The following is an 18910-nucleotide window of genomic DNA, read 5'->3' as shown; positions in this document are numbered from 1 at the left end:
ATGAGGCAGAACTGGGTTACAAGGATTGAGAGAGAGAGCATTTGGAAAAGCAGTGACACAGAAATGTTACTTTCTTTTACCCTCATTTCTTTCATTACCACCCTTCTTCAAGGACTGCAGGCTCCCTTCCATTGAACATCTTGGCTTTCATGGTCCTAGCTCCAGCTTTATCTAAGAACTTGATGAACTCAGTTGAGTAAGTCCCACTTCAGGTACAATGATAATTTCTTTCTCTTTTAGGAAAGGATGACTCTCTTCAAAAGCCAATCTTTTATAAATGAAGGTTTTATTAATCAATTATCATCTTGGAACAGATGAGTGCATCAGCAGAAACCAAGCACCATGTATTGCTTTAATGATCAAAGAGTGTATGGGAATGACACACACATTCCTTTATGTCTCTCAAGGCGCACATTACTGTCATAGCCCCATATTTCCAACTCATCTGTGCTGGATGTCACCCGTTTTGTTCCTCGCTCTTCTAAATGGCCCTATTAACCAGCTGGCCCTGAAGACACATTCAGCAGTTAGGGAACTTTGGATAACGTAGCGAATTATTGCTTGTGCCATATGGATTCCCTCTGTGTGACACTGGGGTTCTCACTGGCGTCATACTTGGGTCTTTCTGGCTACTGAAGGACATGAATAGAGCCAGAGAATTGAAGAAATGTCCCTTGTCTTCCTCTACAACCTCAGAATATAGTGAGGCACTCAATGTTTTACCAGAAGGAGGCACAGGGTCAGGATTACTTTGACACAAGGATGTGACTTTCACCAAACTGTATGTGTTGTCTTAGCTGCCATTTCCTTGCCAGCCTTATAGGTAGCAACACCCTATAAAAAGTTCCCTCTGGTTGAAAAGTCTTTCCAACGTTTGCTCCTAGATCCTGCTTCTAAACCCTCTGCTCCTGAAACTGGAGCTCTATTTTAATTCTAGCGAGAATAAGTATGTCCATGCAATATTTGAGACACACACTAAAAATTATTTCTTGATTTTCTGAAATACAAAGTTAACTGGTTGTTTTTTAACATTTATTTTATTGAGGTACAGTTGATTTAAATGTTGTGTTAATTTCTGCTGTACAGCAGTGATTCAGTTATACATATATATATATATATATATATATATTCTCTTTCATGTTCTTTTCTATTATGGTTAATCAGAGGATATTGAACATAGTTCCCTTTGCTACACAGTAGGACCTTGTTGTTCACCCATTCAGTGTATAATAGTTTTCATGGTCATCCTGTATTTTTATTTGCCAAATCTGGCAACACTTAAATACATGTTACTTTGAAAGTAATGTACCTCCCTCACCAGAAGAAACTGGCATCAATATAAATATATCTTGTGATTACAGTTTTGTATATATCTTCACCTTATTAATGAAAGTAACTGAATGGGAAAAGCAGTTGAGAAGTATTGCACCATGGAGTTTGCTTATTTTTTTACCCTCAACTTTCTCTCTTAAATAGTCAAGGAAATTTTGATAGAAGCTTGGACTCTCCAAACCACAGTCTCTTCTTCTCAGCATTGGGCAAAGTAATATAAAAGGAATATTGTGGTTTTTAAATACCCTTATTTATAAGAAAAGAATTATAAAGCTGAAGATATAAATAACTAAGCCAATGGTTTTTTTGAGGTTTTTATCTGAAGATGCTGTAAGAAGATAGCACTGCTTTTCCAAAAATGAAGAGAATGTCTTGATATACTAATTTAACAGCACTCTCTCTGCACAGGCTGAAATGGCAGACAAAGCCCTTGGTTCATGTTGAAATGAGATGTGGACCTAACTCCCTTGGAAGGAGAGCTCAAGTATGGAATCACACATCACAGCTGCACATGACAAATTTCCCCGTTCTATAACAAGTGCACCAATTGGAAGCCTATCTGGATATCTGTTGCAGAGCATCCTGAGGAAATCATAGGGTAAAGTTTATAGTTTACAAAAACTATTTTTTTTTTTGTCTATACAATTCCCTTGTCTCAATAAGATTACCATGTAGAGAGAGAGAATGACTAGGGAAAAGATTGTTTTAATTGTCTTATTAGAAGGCAATTCAAGACACAAGCTAATAAAACTAGATATGCTGGTCAAGAACAAGGATTTGAATTTGAGGATAAAGAGTTTAGGATTTCTTCTGCCTTCCGTCCTTTGCAATGTATTTCTATAAGACAGTATAACATATGGTGAGGGAAACTGAAAAGGGCTAAATGGCAAAACAAACACAATATTTTTTTCTTTTTCTTTCTGATTTATGTGATAAATTGTTAAAAGAAGTAGGATTTTAACCTTAAATATAAGGAAGATATCCTTTCTGACACATAGTGACTGACATTGGATACATATAAGGAGAATTTTTAATGGTGTATGTATTTAGTTAAGGATACAAACACCATTTCCTAGTGGTTTGGAACATACTCAGAATACAAATTGTCAAGACAAGAAATTTATAAATAGAGCAAACTCGTCTGTTCTCAGATAAACTTTAAAAATAAATGAAGTCATCAATAATATCAAGTGTAATTTAATAATAATTTTTCATTCAACATTTAATAGTTTCCAGGTGGCTGGACATTTCTCCAAAATTTAAATGGTATATACATATATGAAATCAAAGCAAATAGCTAATTATTTTCTAGGAAAAGAAGCAAAAATCTGATAAAACATGCAATTTAAATTTATCAATTACATTTAACTAGAATCATAGATATCGTAGAGAGGGATATTTTTTCTAGACATTTATTCAATTTGCTTCTGAAATTTTACCTCATTCAGGAAATATTCGTTTTTTTCTCTTCTTGATTTTCTCCCTTCCATTCATGTTTTTATACGTGTACCATTTTTTGTTCTGCATTGTCAGTTATTCGTTTAAAAATCTCATTTTTATTTTTCTTTAACACAAGTTCACAAATGACTTTATGTGACTGTATTTAGAACGTGTTTGTCATTCTACTAAACGCTGTAGCGTTGGTAATGTAAGTGTGATCGGTGGAACTGACGTGCATCTGTATTTTTTTCTGTGAAGTTATTTCTTGTAATGAAAATAATATGAGTTTAGAGTTAGAACAGGTTTTTGTGACCTAACAGCTTTGTAACCTTGAGCAGGAGGCTATCAGAAACTCAAGTTTTCTTTACATCCAAATTAGACTATTAACAGGCTTGCTGTGAACAATAAGATAATGGTGAAGCACATAATGTCTAGCAATTTCTCAACTACAATTAGTCACTACCTTCTTCTCTTCTCTTCTTTCCTTTTCCTGATTCTCCTGAGACTATAGACTGTTCATTTTTTGCTGTTGTTGTCTTTGATACCTAAGAATGGTGGAAGTTTAGGAGAATACACTTGGGAAGAAATAGAAGTTTATGATTTATTTGATGAGCCTGCATGAGTTGATGCCATATAAAGTGATGGCTAAAGCCTCTATAGAAAATGATTCTGGAAGGAAATCAAGTCAATTTATCAGACATTGAGTGGCCTCTGAATCCTGTAGAAACGCATACGCTATGTGTGCTTGGAGACACAAATATGAATGGGTCATAGTCCTTGCCCTGTAGGTACAACTGATTTCATGGAGATATAAAATGTTATAAAGTGTCCATAAAACAGAGCAAAATAAAAGGAATGCTAGACTGAGGTATAAGCAGTGTGCTGTGAGACGGGAGAAAGGAAAACTTTGTTTTGATATGAATTTCAGTGAGAGATATTCCAAACAATTAGAGAAACAAAAAGGCGACAAAAAAAAAAAAAAAAGGCTGAATTTTTCCCATTGTTCCATATTCTCATTTCACAACTTTGGAGTTTAACTACAGTATGCATATTATATAATGTGTCAAGTTTTAGTCTACTGATGGTACTGTGAAAAACAAAAAAAGTACCTCTATCCAAAAATATGTTATTGCATTTGTAAGAGTCATGTAGATCAGCTGGCTTATTGGTCGATAGGTTTGTTAATTTATTTAAGGAAATCTGTGCCAAAGTGATTTATAGGTGAATTACCATGTCCAATGTAGTAGAGTAATAGCAGAAGTAACAGTAGTAGCAGCAGCAGTAGGAATAGTAGTAGAGCATTACTTCATAAGTAAATCACTGCATTTGTTGTTCTGTTCGGTTGGCTATATTATTGATCTGTTTTATTTATATTTTATTGAGTTCCAGCATATGCTTTTTTGCATTACATTTTATTGAGATATGACATACATACAACAAGATGCACAGACATTGTGTGCTGTTCAATGCACTTTTAAAAACGTTATTATTTTAGAGCAGTTCTATGTTCACAACAAAAGGGAGAGGAGGGTAATCAAAGCACTTGGACAGATGCATATATCTGTGTAACTTATATGAAGAATAGCATATTTTCATCATCCCAGAAAGTTCTTGAACCAACTCTGGAGACAACCAGTGCTCTAATTTTATAACTATAGATTAGTGTTTCCTGCTCTGGAGCTCCTTCTATGAATACCATATGAATAAATTTTGTACTCTTCTATGTCTGGTTTTATTTACTCAGCATAACGCTTTTGATATTTAACCATGTTGTTAGGATACTAGTAGTTTGTTACTTTTTATTTTTGAGTTGTATTCAGTGATGTATTGATAAATGTTTAAACTGGATTTCCAAAAAAAAGAAAAAAACCCAAAACCAAACCAAAACAAAAAATTCCGAATGGTAGCATTTGCCAATTTCCAGGATGTAAACACTCTGAAAGTAGAAAATTTCAAGTTACTAACATGTCATCAGTTATTTTGAAAAATTCCTGAAAATTGCACCATGAGATCTCATGACCTAGCATGAGCCAGGTCCAGCTCCCATTGGCCACCCTCCATTGTATGAATAGCCCATCTGCTTCTCAATTCTACTCTCGATGTGAGCATGTGTGTTGTTTCTATTTCTGCACAATTATGGCTACAGCTCCTATAAACATTCTTATACAAGTCTTTGGGTGAACACGTTTTCATTACTCCTGTAGAAATATCCAAAGTAGAATTGCATAGTCATGGGGTAAGTGTACCTTTAACTTTATGAAAAACATTGCCAAGCAGTTGTTCAAAGATATTGCAACATTTTATACTTCCAGCAACAAAATATAGTTGCTCCATATTTTTTGGACAATATTTGGTATTATCAGTCTTTTTACTTTAGACACTTTGATGGGAGTCATGTCTCATTGTGTTTTGTTTTGTTTTTCTTCCCTCCTATGACGATAGTGATGGTCAGTATTTCATATGCTTTTTGGCCATCTGTACATCCTCCTTTGTGAAGTGTCTAAGTCTTTCGACCATTTTTGTTTTTGTCTATTATCGGGTTGTAGGGTTCTTTACATACTATTGACATGAGTCCTTTTTCATATATATGTAAACATACATATATCTATTTATATACAAACATTACATATATAGTATATTACATATAAATATATAAATATTTTCCTAAGTTGTGACTTGATCATTCATTTTTTATGGTGCCATTTTTTAAAATTAATAAACAATAGTTTTTAGGGTAGTTTTATGTTCACACCAAAATTGAATGAAAAGTACAGAAATTTACCATATAACCCGTCTCCACACACACACACACACACACACACACACACACACACACACACCCCACACACACACAACCTCCCCATCTATTGTCATCTCACATATGGTGTCTTTTGCTAACAAAAGTTTTTGAAAAAAGCTTTATTTATAATACTTTTTGACTAGTGCTTTCTGTGTCCTAAGAAATCTTTACCGATTCTGAATTAGCAAAGAAATTTTACTATATTTTCTATAGAAGTTTTATATAGTATTTTCTATTTTTGTCTATTAATTATTTCAATTTAATGATTGTGTAGGGTGAGAATGAGGGGTCAAGATACAATTTTTTCCATTCAGAAATCCAATTGTTCCAGCATTATATGTAAAAAATTCCTTTGCCCCATTGAATTGCTTTGGCACCTTTGCTGAAAAACAATTGACCACATAAGTCTAGGTCTAATTCTGGACACTTTATTCTGTTCAGTTAACTAGGCCATCCTTAGAGTAATATCTAGTTCACTTCATTTTTATAGATTTCAAGTAGTCTTTTTTTTTTTTTTTTTTTTACGGTACGTGGGCTTCTCACTGTTGTGACCTCTCCCGTTGCAGAGCACAGGCTCCGGACGCGCAGGCTCAGCGGCCATGGCTCACAGGCCCAGCCGCTCCGTGGCATGTGGGATCTTCCCGGGTCGGGACACGAACCTGTGTCCCCTGCATCGGCAGGTGGACTCTCAACCACTGCGCCACCAGGGAAGCCCTCACGTAGTCTTGAAGTCAGATGTTATATATCCTCCAACTTTTAAAAAATTTTTTCAAAAATTTTGGCCATTTGATGTTCTTTATCCTTTGAATCTTTATATTTTATACATTTTAAAATCAGGTAGTCCATTTCTATGAAATGATACACTGTAATTATGATTGGGAATGTGATCAATATTTAGATTGATTTAGAGAGAATGACCTCTAACAATATTGAGTTTCTCAAACCATAAATCTGCTATGTTCCTTATTTTTACTTAGGTCTTTAATTTCTCTTAGCAATGTTTTGTAGTTTTTAGTATATAGATTATCTATAAGTTTTGTCAAATTTTCTCTAAATATTTTTGTTTTATAATGCTATTATAAATAACATTGTTTTAAAATTTATTTTCCAATTGTTAATGTCTATTATATAGATTTACAATTGATCTTATATTAATTATACAATTATTAATTGATCTTATATTCTTTGATCTATCTAAAGTGACTTATTAGTTTAGTAATTTTTTTAAGATTCTATAGGATTTTCTACATCAAAAATCATATTGTGAATAAAGATTACCTTTTCTTTTCCAATGCTTATGCCTTTTTATTTTGCTTTTGTCTTTAGCACAACGTATAAGTGGTGAGAGCCTTGCTTTTTTCTCCATCTTAAGAGGAAGAGGCTCAGTATATTTCTTGTAAAAAACTGGTGAGGAATTCTCTCAGCATTTGGTTATCTGAGCAAGTCTCTAGTTTGCCTTCATTTTTCAGGGATCTTTTTTTTTAATATAAAATTTTGGTTTGATAGTTTTTGATAATTTTTCAGCACTTAACTGATGTTTTTCATTGGTTTTTGGCTTTCATTATTTCTGATGAGAAATTAGTTATATAGTATAATATTTTTCCTGTATATAATATTTTTTTCTTGCTGGTTTTAAGAGTTTTTCCTTAGCTTTTAGAGATTTTCTGATGACACATAGCTGTGGTTTTCTTTGTATTTCTTTTGCTTAGTGTTTGCTGAGTTTCTCAAATTTGTGGTTTGGTACTTTTTTTTTTCCAGTTTGGGAAAACTGTGGCCTAATATTATTTTATCAAATATTTTTTTTCTGCTTCTCTCTCTCGCTCTTATTTAATTCTAGTATGCCAGTTATAAAAATGTCAGATTAGTTGATATTTTCCTATATCTTCATAAGACCTAGTTTCTTCTTCCTTTTTTTTTTTCCTTTATTTTTCTCTCCTGCCTAAGAGTGGAGACTTCCTACTGTTCCGTCTCCAAGTCTACTGATCCTTTTCTTTTTTTTAGAGTTTTTAATCTGCTATCCAGCACATTTATTGAATTTAGGTGTAATTATTTATTTCTAGCTCTAGAATAACCATGTAGTTCTCTTAGCTATTTCTTGGCTAAGATTGTCTCTGTTCACTCATTCTGATGATTATTTTCCTTAAATCTTTGATCGTGTGCATGCATGTCTGCACTGTATTGATCGTGTCTTTTTTTTTAAAAAATTTCTGTTTTGGGGAGACTTACTGACCCTGAAAGGAATGACCTTCCCAGGGCTAGTCAGTTCCTACAGATGGCGACTATTTGCCTGTGAAGGAATGGCCTTCCCAGGGCTAGTCAGTTCCTACAGATGGTGACTATTTGCCTGTGAGTGTGCCTTTCATATGCAGACCAATCAATCCAGAGCCCACACCCCAACCACCTCTTCTTTTGGGCTCTCCATACTCTGGTCCACTATCCACCTGCCCTAATCGCTCCAGGGCAAGGTATAAGGCAAATAGGGACAGCCCCTATGCCCCCAGCCCATTAAAGTTATTCAAACTAGCAAACTCTAAGCCTGTTTATACCTTGTATAATCCTAAGCCTGGCTTGTCTATGCCTTCAAATGGAAATCACAATAGAGATTCTTGCTCACATTTCCCCTTGATTCTGCCTTCTGATCAGCCTTGGTGGTTTTCCAATGTGATTCCCCATGGTGTGGCATGCGCCGTTCTCTTGGGATCTGTAAGGGTAACAAACTGTCTTTTCAATGGCAGTTGTCTCCAGATCTGTTCGCCCTGACATAACTAACTAATAATAAAACTTATATTTTAAAGCACATAAACACAATACATACATACACACATATACATATTAACATAACGTATATTAACACTAACATCCAGGCAAGTTTTTTCCAGGTGTGGGTCACATTTTCATGCTTCTTTATGTGTTTGGTATTTTCCTTTTAATTGAATGTTAGAGACTGTTGGTGACATTTCATGGCAATTATGAACTTTGTTTTCTTTAGACCGTGTTCAATTTTATTTTGTCGGTCAGGTAACTTACTGTACAATCAGCTTGATCCTATCAAGGCTTGGTTTTAGACTTTGTTAGATTGGGTTTAATGGAACCCTTACTGCAGGGCATGGATGCTACTCCTATGGCCTGTTCTTTCTAGTGTACAGCTGAACAACTGTAGTTTTCATAAGGCTGCCTGCCTGTGGCTGGGTGGAACTCTAATATTTCCCTGTACCACGTAAGCTCTAAAATATCCCTTCTGCTCACAGCTCTTAGTAGGTTTCATAGTTTCTCACACACTGTATGTGCAGCATACATACAGTGTTATATACATACATACATAATTTGAACTAGTAATTGGTCAAGGTAGAAGGGGAAACCTATACCTGGATACTTGGAGCTTCCTGTCTGCATAGCTTTTCCTCTCTGATATTCTGCTCCATAAATTCCAACTGCCTCAGTAGCCTTGAAGCTGTAGTCTTGGCCTTCTCGGAGCAAGGAGACTACTGTTACCTGTTTGGCTTCACTTCCTTGTACCACAGTTTGGAACGTGGTCCCTGACAAAAAGTTCAGATGTTGTGGTGCTCACCTTCTATGTATATTTTCTCTCAAGGATTACAGACCTGCGTTCTCTGTTTTTCAATGCGTAGAAACAATTGCTTCATATATTTTTGCTCAATGTTGTAAGTATTTATACTGGAAGGTCAAATGTGATACTCTCTCCTTTGTCAAAGCCGGAACCAGAAATATGACAATATATGCTTTTTTAGGAAAGATATTTTTATGGTTGTTTTTTAAGAGAAGAAAAATGTAAAAATTTCTTATCTTTTCCCTATTATTCATTCTGGCATAGCTTTAGGATTGTCTTTCAATATTATGCTGACTTCAAGTGACATCTGTGAATTTTTTGTTCTCGTCCTTATTTCAAATCTTCCATATATGCCTTAATTCTGGCACAAATTACTCTCTTACACAATGAATTTCTCTGTGAACTTGACTGGTCTTATGCATTCAGGATCATGAGAACTGAATTGTTCAGTCTATTATGATGAGTACTTTAGGGACAAGGTGGAGAACTCATTATAATTTTAGTGCTTTCACAGAAGAACTATGATGATAAAAACTTGCAGGGAAAAGTAGCTTAATAAAGTATATCTTACAATTTCCAATTTTATGAAGCTGTAATAGGATTTATTGTAACGTTCCATAGAATATGATTAATTTTCGTCTGCACAGACCCAGTAATTATTTTGAGATAGATTTAGTTGATTTCTTAACAATTAATTGGTTCAGCATAGGATCTGTTTGATTTAATTGCTAATAGAGTCTAAAACAATTTGACCATATTTCAGAATGAGATAAGGTTCAGATATGATCCCAATTCATAGATCACTGAATTAAGAAATAACTGCTCTAGTGTTTCAGGTCATCTTAATAGTTAATTTGGGTCACTGTGTTGTCAGTTCCACTGAATGGTGGTTGCTCAGTAAACATGAATTGAACTCATACCCCACAAAGAGATTGAACTCAAGAAAACAAGGAAATCAAGGCTAAACTTAATATCTTTTTATTAATTTTCTATGGCTGCCATAATAAAATACTATAGAGTGTTTTACACAACAGAATTTTGCTATTCACAGTTTTGGAGGCTGGAAGTCCAAGATCAACGTGTCAGCAGTTCTGGTTTCTCCCAAGGCCTCTCCGCTTGGCTTGCAGTCATCTTGCTGTGTCCTCACATGACCTTTCCTCTATGCATACACACCCCTGGCATCTCTCTCTCTTCTTATAAGGACACCAGCCATATTGGATTAAGTCCCCACGCTTATGACCTCAGTTTGCCTTAATTACCTCCTTAAAGGCCCTATCTCCAAATATAGTCAAATGTGGGTTAGGACTTTTACATAGGCATTTTGGAGGAACACAGTTTGGTCCATAACAATCTCCATGTTACAGTAATATTCATATATAAGAGTATAGATTAAATAAGAAAAATACTAAGCTATGAACTTTCTGCTCTTAAGTTTTATAAACAAGATGGCAGATATTTTTGTAAACAGGACATTAAAATCTCATGATTCAGTGATAAAGATTTGCGGAGGGGGGGACCTTGAAGATGGCGGAAGAGTAAGACGCGGAGATCGCCTTCCTCCCCACGGATACACCAGAAATACATCCACACGTGGAACAACTCCTACAGAACTCCTACTGAAGGCTGGCAGAAGACCTCAGACCTCCCAAAAGGCAAGAAACTCCCCACGTAACTGGGTAGGGCAAAAGAAAAAACAGAGACAAAAGAATAAGGACGGCACCTGCACCAGTGGGAGGGAGCTGTGAAGGAGGAAAAGTTTCCACACACTAGGAAGCCCCTCCGCGGGCGGAGACTGCGGGAGGCAGAGGGGGGAGTTTCGGGACCGCGGAGTAGTGCACAGCGACGGGTGCGGAGGGCAAAGCGGGGAGATTCCTGCACAGACGATCGGTGCCGACCAGCACTCACCAACCCGAGAGGCTTGCTGCTCACCCACCGGGGCGGGCGGGGCTGCGAGCTGAGGCTCGGGTTTTGGTTTTGGACGGAGCTCAGGGAGAGGACTGGGGTTGGCGGCTTGAACATAGCCTGAAGGGGTTAGTGCACCACGACTAGCCGGGAGGGAGTTCGGGGAAAAGCCTGCACCGGCCGAAGAGGCAAGAGACTTTTTCTTCCCTCTTTGTTTCCTGGTGCGCGAGGAGAGGGGTTTAAGAGCGCTGCTTAAAGGAACTCCAGAGACGGGCGCGAGCCGCGGCTAAAAGCGCGAACCCCAGAGACGGGCGCGAGCCGCGGCTGAGGGCGCGAGCCCCCGAGACGGGCGCGAGCCGCGGCTGAAAGCGCAAACCCCAGAGACGGGCGCGAGCCGCGGCTAAAACCGCGGACCCCAGAGACGGGCGGGAGACGCTAAGGCTGCTGCTGCCGCCACCAAGGGGCCTGTGTGCGAGCACAGGTCACTCTCCACACCCCTCTTCCGCGGAGCCTGTGCAGCCCGCCACTGCCAGGTTCCCGGGATCCAGGGACAACTTCCCCGGGACAGCGCACGGCGGGCCTCAGGCTGGTGCAACGTCACGCTGCCTCTGCCGCCGCAGGCCGGCCCCGCACGCAGTGCCCCTCCTTCCCCCATCCCCCAACCCCCGGCCTGAGTGAGCCGGAGGCCCCGAATCAGCGGCTCCTTTAACCCCGTCCTGTCTGAGCGAAAAAACAGACGCCCTCCAGCGACCTACACGCAGAGGCAGGGCCAAATCCAAAGCTGAGCTCCTGTGAGCTGTGAGAACAAAGAAGAGAAAGGGAAATCTCTCCCAGCAGCCACAGAAGCAGCGGATTAAAGCTCCACAATCAACTTGATATACCCTGCATCTGTGGAATACCTGAATAGACAAGGAATGATCCCAAATTGAAGAGGTGGAATTTAGGAGCGAGATCTATGATCTTTTTCCCTTTTCCTCTTTTTGTGAATGTGTACGTGTATGCTTCTGTGTGAGATCTTGTCTGTATACTCTTGCTTCCACCATTTGTCCTAGGGCTCTATCCGTCCATGACTTTTTTTTAAAAATTCTTTTTCTTAATAATTAAGTTTAATTGTAATAACTTTATTATACTTTACCTTCGTTCTTTCTTTCCTTCCTTCCTTCCCTCCTTTAGACAACGAATCACCCCAAATTGAGGAGGTGGTCTCAGGGAGCAGGATTTATGATTTTTCCCCCTTTACCTCTTTTTGTGAAGGTGTATGTGTAAGCTTCTGTGTAAGATTTTCTCTGTATAGCTTTGCTTCCAACATTTGTCCTAAGGTTCTATCCGTCCCTTTTTTTTTTTCTAAATATTTTTTAATTCAATAACTATATTATACTTTATTTTATTTTTACTGTATCATCTTTCTTTCTGTCTTTTTTTCCTTCTTTCCCTCCTTCCTTCCTTCCTCCCTCCCTCCCTCCCTCCCTCCTTTCTTTCCTTCTTTCTTCCTTCCTTCCTTTCCTCCTTTCCTTCTTTCTTTCCTCATACTTCTACTAATTCTCTCTACTTTTTCTCCCTTTTATTCTGAGCCGTGTGGATGAAAGGCTCTTGGTGCTCCAGCCAGGAGTCAGGGCTCTGCCTCTGAGATAGGAGAGCCAACTTCAGGTCACTGGTCAACAAGAGACCTCCCAGCTCCACATAATATTAAACAGCGGAAATCTCCCAGAGACCTCCATCTTAACACCAGCACCCAGCTTCACTCAACGACCAGCAAGCCACAGTGCTGGACAACCTATGCCAAACAACTAGCAAAACAGGAACACAACCCCACCCATTAGCAGAGAGGCTGCCTAAAATCATAATAAGGCCACAGACAGCCCAAAACACACCACCAGACGTGAACCTGCCCACTAGAGAGACAAGATCCAGCCTCATCCAGCACAACACAGGCACTAGTCCCCTCCACCAGGAAGCCTACACAACCCACTGAAACAACCTTAGCCACTGGAGACAGACATCAAAAACAACGGGAACTACGAAAGTGCAGCCTGCAAAAAGGAGACCCCAAACACAGTAAGATAAGCAAAATGAGAAGACAGAAAAACACACAGCAGATGAAGGAGCAAGATAAAAACCCACCAGACCTAACAAATGAAGAGGAAATAGGCAATCTACCTGAAAAAGAATTCAGAATAATGATAGTAAGGATGATCCGAAATCTTGGAAGTAGAATGGACAAAATGCAAGAAACAGTTAACAAGGACCTACAAGAACTAAAGACGAAACAAGCAACGATGAACAATGCAATAAATGAAATTAAAATCACTCTAGTTAGGATCAATAGCAGAATAACTGAGGCAGAAGAACGGATAAGTGACCTGGAAGATAAAGTAGTGGAAATAACTACTGCAGAGCAGAATAAAGAAAAAAGAATGAAAAGAACTGAGGACAGTCTCAGAGACCTCTGGGACAACATGAAACGCACCAACATTCGAATTATAGGGGTTCCAGAAGAAGAAGAAAGAAAGAAAGGGACTGAGAAAATATTTGAAGAGATTATAGTTGAAAACTTCCCTAATATGGGAAAGGAAATAGTTAATCAAGTCCAGGAAGCACAGAGGGTCCCATACAGGATAAATACAAGGAGAAACACGCCAAGACACATATTAATCAAACTGTCAAAAATTAAATACAAAGAAAGCATATTAAAAGCAGCAAGGGAAAAACAACAAATAACACACAAGGGAATCCCCATAAGGTTAACAGCGGATCTCTCAGCAGAAACCCTACAAGCCAGAAGGGAGTGGCAGGACATACAGAAAGTGATGAAGGAGAATAGCCTGCAACCAAGACTACTCTACCCAGCAAGGATCTCATTCACATTTGATGGAGAAATTAAAACCTTTACAGACAAGCAAAAGCTGAGAGAGTTCAGCACCACCAAACCAGCTTTACAACAAATGCTAAAGGAACTTCTCTAGACACGAAACACAAGAGAAGGAAATGACCTATAGTAGCGAACCCAAAACAATATATAAAATGGAAATAGGAACATACATATCGATAATTACCTTAAATGTAAATGGACTAAATGCTCCCACCAAAAGACACAGATTGGCTGAATGGATACAAAAACAAGACCCTTATATATGCTGTCTACAAGAGACCCACTTCAGAACTAGAGACACATACAGACTGAAAGTAAGGGGATGGAAAAAGATATTCCATGCAAATGGAAACCAAAAGAAAGCTGGAGTAGCAATTCTCATATCAGACAAAATAGACTTTAAAATAAGGACTATTAAAAGGGACAAAGAAGGACACTACATAATGATCAAGGGATCGATCCAAGAAGAAGATATAACAATTGTAAATATTTATGCACCCAACATAGGAGCACCTCAATACATAAGGCAAATACTAACAACCATAAAAGGGGAGATCAACAGTAACACATTCATAGTAGGGGACTTTAACACCCCACTTTCACCCATGGACAGATCATCCAAAATGAAAATAAATAAGGAAACACAAGCTTTAAATGATACATTAAACAAGATGGACTTAATTGATATTTATAGGACACTCCATCCAAATACAACAGAATACACATTTTTCTCAAGTGCTCATGGAACATTCTCCAGGATAGATCATATCTTGGGTCACAAATCAAGCCTTGGTAAATTTAAGAAAACTGAAATTGTATCAAGTATCTTTTCCGACCACAACGCCATGAGACTAGATATCAATTACAGGAAAAGATCTTTAAAAAATACAAACACATGGAGGCTAAACAATACACTACTTAATAATGAAGTGATCACTGAAGAAATCAAAGAGGAAATAAAAAAATACCTAGAAACAAATGACAATGGAGACACAACGACCCAAAACCTATGGGATGCAGCAAAAGCAGTTCTAAGGGGGAAGTTTATAGCAATACAAGCCCACCTTAAGAAGCAGGAAACATCTCGAATAAACAACCTAACCTTGCACCTCAAGCAATTAGAGAAAGAAGAACAAAAAAACCCCAAAGCTAGCAGAAGGAAAGAAATCATAAAAATCAGATCAGAAATAAATGAAAAAGAAATGAAGGAAACAATAGCAAAGATCAATAAAACTAAAAGCTGGTTCTTTGAGAAGATAAACAAAATAGATAAACCACTAGCCAGACTCATCAAGAAAAAAAGGGAGAAGACTCAAATCAATAGAATTAGAAATGAAAAAGGAGAAGTAACAACTGACACTGCAGTAATAAAAAAAATCATGAGAGATTACTACAAGCAACTCTATGCCAATAAAATGGACAATCTGGAAGAAATGGACAAATTCTTAGAAATGCACAACCTGCCAAGACTGAATCAGGAAGAAATAGAAAATATGAACAGACCAATCACAAGCACTGAAATTGAAACTGTGATTAAAATCCTTCCAACAAACAAAAGCCCAGGACCAGATGGCTTCACAGGTGAATTCTATCAAACGTTTAGAGAAGAGCTAACACCTATCCTTCTCAAACTCTTCCAAAATATAGCAGAGGGAGGAACACTCCCAAATTCCTTCTACGAAGCCACCATCACCTTGATACCAAAACCAGACAAGGATGTCACAAAGAAAGAAAACTACAGGCCAATATCACTGATGAACATAGATGCAAAAATCCTCAACAAAATACTAGCAAACAGAATCCAACAGCACATTAAAAGGATCATACACCATGATCAAGTGGGGTTTATTCCAGGAATGCAAGGATTCTTCAATATACGCAAATCTATCAATGTGATAAACCATATTAACAAATTGAAGGAGAAAAACCATATGATCATCTCAATAGATGCAGAGAAAGCTTTCGACAAAATTCAACACCCATTTATGATAAAAACCCTCCAGAAAGTAGGCATAGAGGGAACTTTCCTCAACATAATAAAGGCCATATATGACAAGCCCACAGCAAACATCATCCTCAATGGTGAAAAACTGAAAGCATTTCCACTAAAATCAGGAACAAGACAAGGTTGCCCACTCTCACCACTCTTATTCAACATAGTTTTGGAAGTTTTAGCCACAGCAATCAGAGAAGAAAAGGAAATAAAAGGAATCCAAATCGGAAAAGAAGAAGTAAAGCTGTCACTGTTTGCAGATGACATGATACTATACATAGAGAATCCTAAAGATGCTACCAGAAAACTACTAGAGCTAATCAATGAATTTGGTAAAGTAGCAGGATACAAAATTAATGCACAGAAATGTCTGGCATTCCTATATACTAATGATGAAAAATCTGAAAGTGAAATCAAGAAAACACTCCCATTTACCATTGCAACAAAAAGAATAAAATATCTAGGAATAAACCTACCTAAGGATACGAAAGACCTGTATGCAGAAAATTATAAGACACTGATGAAAGAAATTAAAGATGATACAAATAGATGGAGAGATATACCATGTTCTTGGATGGGAAGAATCAACATTGTGAAAATGACTCTACTACCCAAAGCAATCTACAGATTCAATGCAATCCCTATCAAACTACCACTGGCATTTTTCACAGAACTAGAACAAAAAATTTCGCAATTTGTATGGAAACACAAAAGACCCCGAATAGCCAAAGCAATCTTGAGAACGAAAAAAGGAGCTGGAGGAATAAGGCTCCCTGACTTCAGACTATATTACAAAGCAACAGTAATCAAGACAGTATGGTACTGGCACAAAAACAGAAAGATAGATCAGTGGAACAGGATAGAAAGCCCAGAGATAAACCCACGCACATATGGACACCTTATCTTTGATAAAGGAGGCAGGAATGTACAGTGGAGAAAGGACAGCCTCTTCAATAAATGGTGCTGGGAAAACTGGACAGGTACATGTAAAAGTATGAGATTAGATCACTCCCTAACACCATACACAAAAATAAGCTCAAAATGGATTAAAGACCTAAATGTAAGGCCAGAAACTATCAAACTCTTAGAAGAAAACATAGGAAGAACACTCTATGACATAAATCACAGCAAGATCCTTTCTGACCCACCTCCTAGAGTAATGGAAATAAAAACAAAAATAAACAAATGGGACCTAATGAAACTTCAAAGCTTTTGCACAGCAAAGGAAACCATAACCAAGACCAAAAGACAACCCTCAGAATGGGAGAAAACATTTGCAAATGAAGCAACTGACAAAGGATTAATCTCCAAAATTTACAAGCAGCTCATGCAGCTCAATAACAAAAATACAAACAACCCCATCCAAAAATGGGCAGAAGACCTAAATAGACATTTCTCCAAAGAAGATATACAGAATGCCAACAAACACATGAAAGAATGCTCAACATCATTAATCATTAGAGAAATGCAAATCAAAACTACAATGAGATATCATCTCACACCAGTCAGAATGGCCATCATCAAAAAATCTAGAAACAATAAATGCTGGAGAGGGTGTGGAGAAAAGGGGACACTCTTGCACTGCTGGTGGGAATGTGAATTGGTTCAGCCACTGTGGAGAACAGTATGGAGGTTCCTTAAAAAACTACAAATAGAATTACCATATGACCCAGCAATCCCACTACTTGGCATATACCCTGAGAAAACCAAAATTCAAAGAGAGTCATGTACCAAAATGTTCATTGCAGCTCTATTTACAATAGCCAGGACATGGAAACAACCTAAGCGCCCATCATCGGATGAATGGATAAAGAAGATGTGGCACATATACACAATGGAATATTACTCAGCCTTAAAAAGAAATGAAATTGAGCTATTTGTAATGAGATGGATAGACCTAGAATCTGTCATACAGAGTGAAGTAAGTCAGAAAGAAAAAGACAAATACCGTATGCTAACACATATATATGGAATTTAAGGGAAAAAAATGTCATGAAGAACCTAGGGGTAAGATAGGAATAAAGACGCAGACCTACTGGAGAACGGACTTAAGGATATGGGGAGGGGGTAGGGTGAGTTTTGACAGGGCGAGAGAGAGTCATGGACATATACACACTAACAAACGTAGTAAGGTAGATAGCTGGGGGGAAGCAGCCGCAAGGCACAGGGATATTAGCTCGGTGCTTTGTGACAGCCTGGAAGGGTGGGATGGGGAGAGTGGGAGGGAGGGAGACGCAAGAGGGAAGACATATGGGAACATATGTATATGTATAGCTGATTCACTTTGTTGTAAAGCAGAAACTAACACACCATTGTAAAGCAATTATACCCCAATAAAGATGTTTAAAAAAAAAAAAAAAATCTAAAGAAAAAGAAAAAAAAAAAAAAAAGATTTGCGGAACTGAGGTAAAATAGAAAATATGTGAACGTGCTTTGGAATTTAGAAAACATGATAGAACCATAAGGTGTTTATCGTTATATGCATTAACATCAGGCCTCCTAAGTGTTCTTTTAACTTCCTTTCTGGTGATGTGCGCTTGGGCAAAGACTTTACACCTTAGTGTGGATCCAACTCCACATTTTTTTTCTCCCTTAAAGATGATTTCTTAATCAAATTACTAATTATAAACCTTTGCCATCTGGTAATGGGTTTTGAGGGCAGGAAAACTTCTAAGTCCACAAAATTTATTTTGCTGTAAGATAAGCTTAGTCCCTGTAGCAGAGATTTCAAGGGCAGGATGTGTGTCCTAGACCCCAAAGGAGCTGATAAAGGGAACCTAGGTATGCAGAGGCCATGGCTGTTAGAAAGTAGTCAGAAAATGTAATGAAAATTTAGGCAAAAAAAGAGCAATATGGCATACAAATATAGATTTTTGGAATCTCATTCTTGAAAAGAACAGTAAAATCTATTTCAGCCACTCAACTCACGCCTGAATATTCTCTCATCTAGATTTTGACCTTTTGCAAAGGGTATAAATCTATCAACTATTGTTACAATCTGGCCCA

The sequence above is a fragment of the Phocoena sinus genome, chromosome 7 (genome assembly GCF_008692025.1).
Source record: "Phocoena sinus isolate mPhoSin1 chromosome 7, mPhoSin1.pri, whole genome shotgun sequence".
NCBI classification, from domain to species: Eukaryota; Metazoa; Chordata; class Mammalia; order Artiodactyla; family Phocoenidae; genus Phocoena; species Phocoena sinus.
This window is presented reverse-complemented; position numbering follows the sequence as displayed.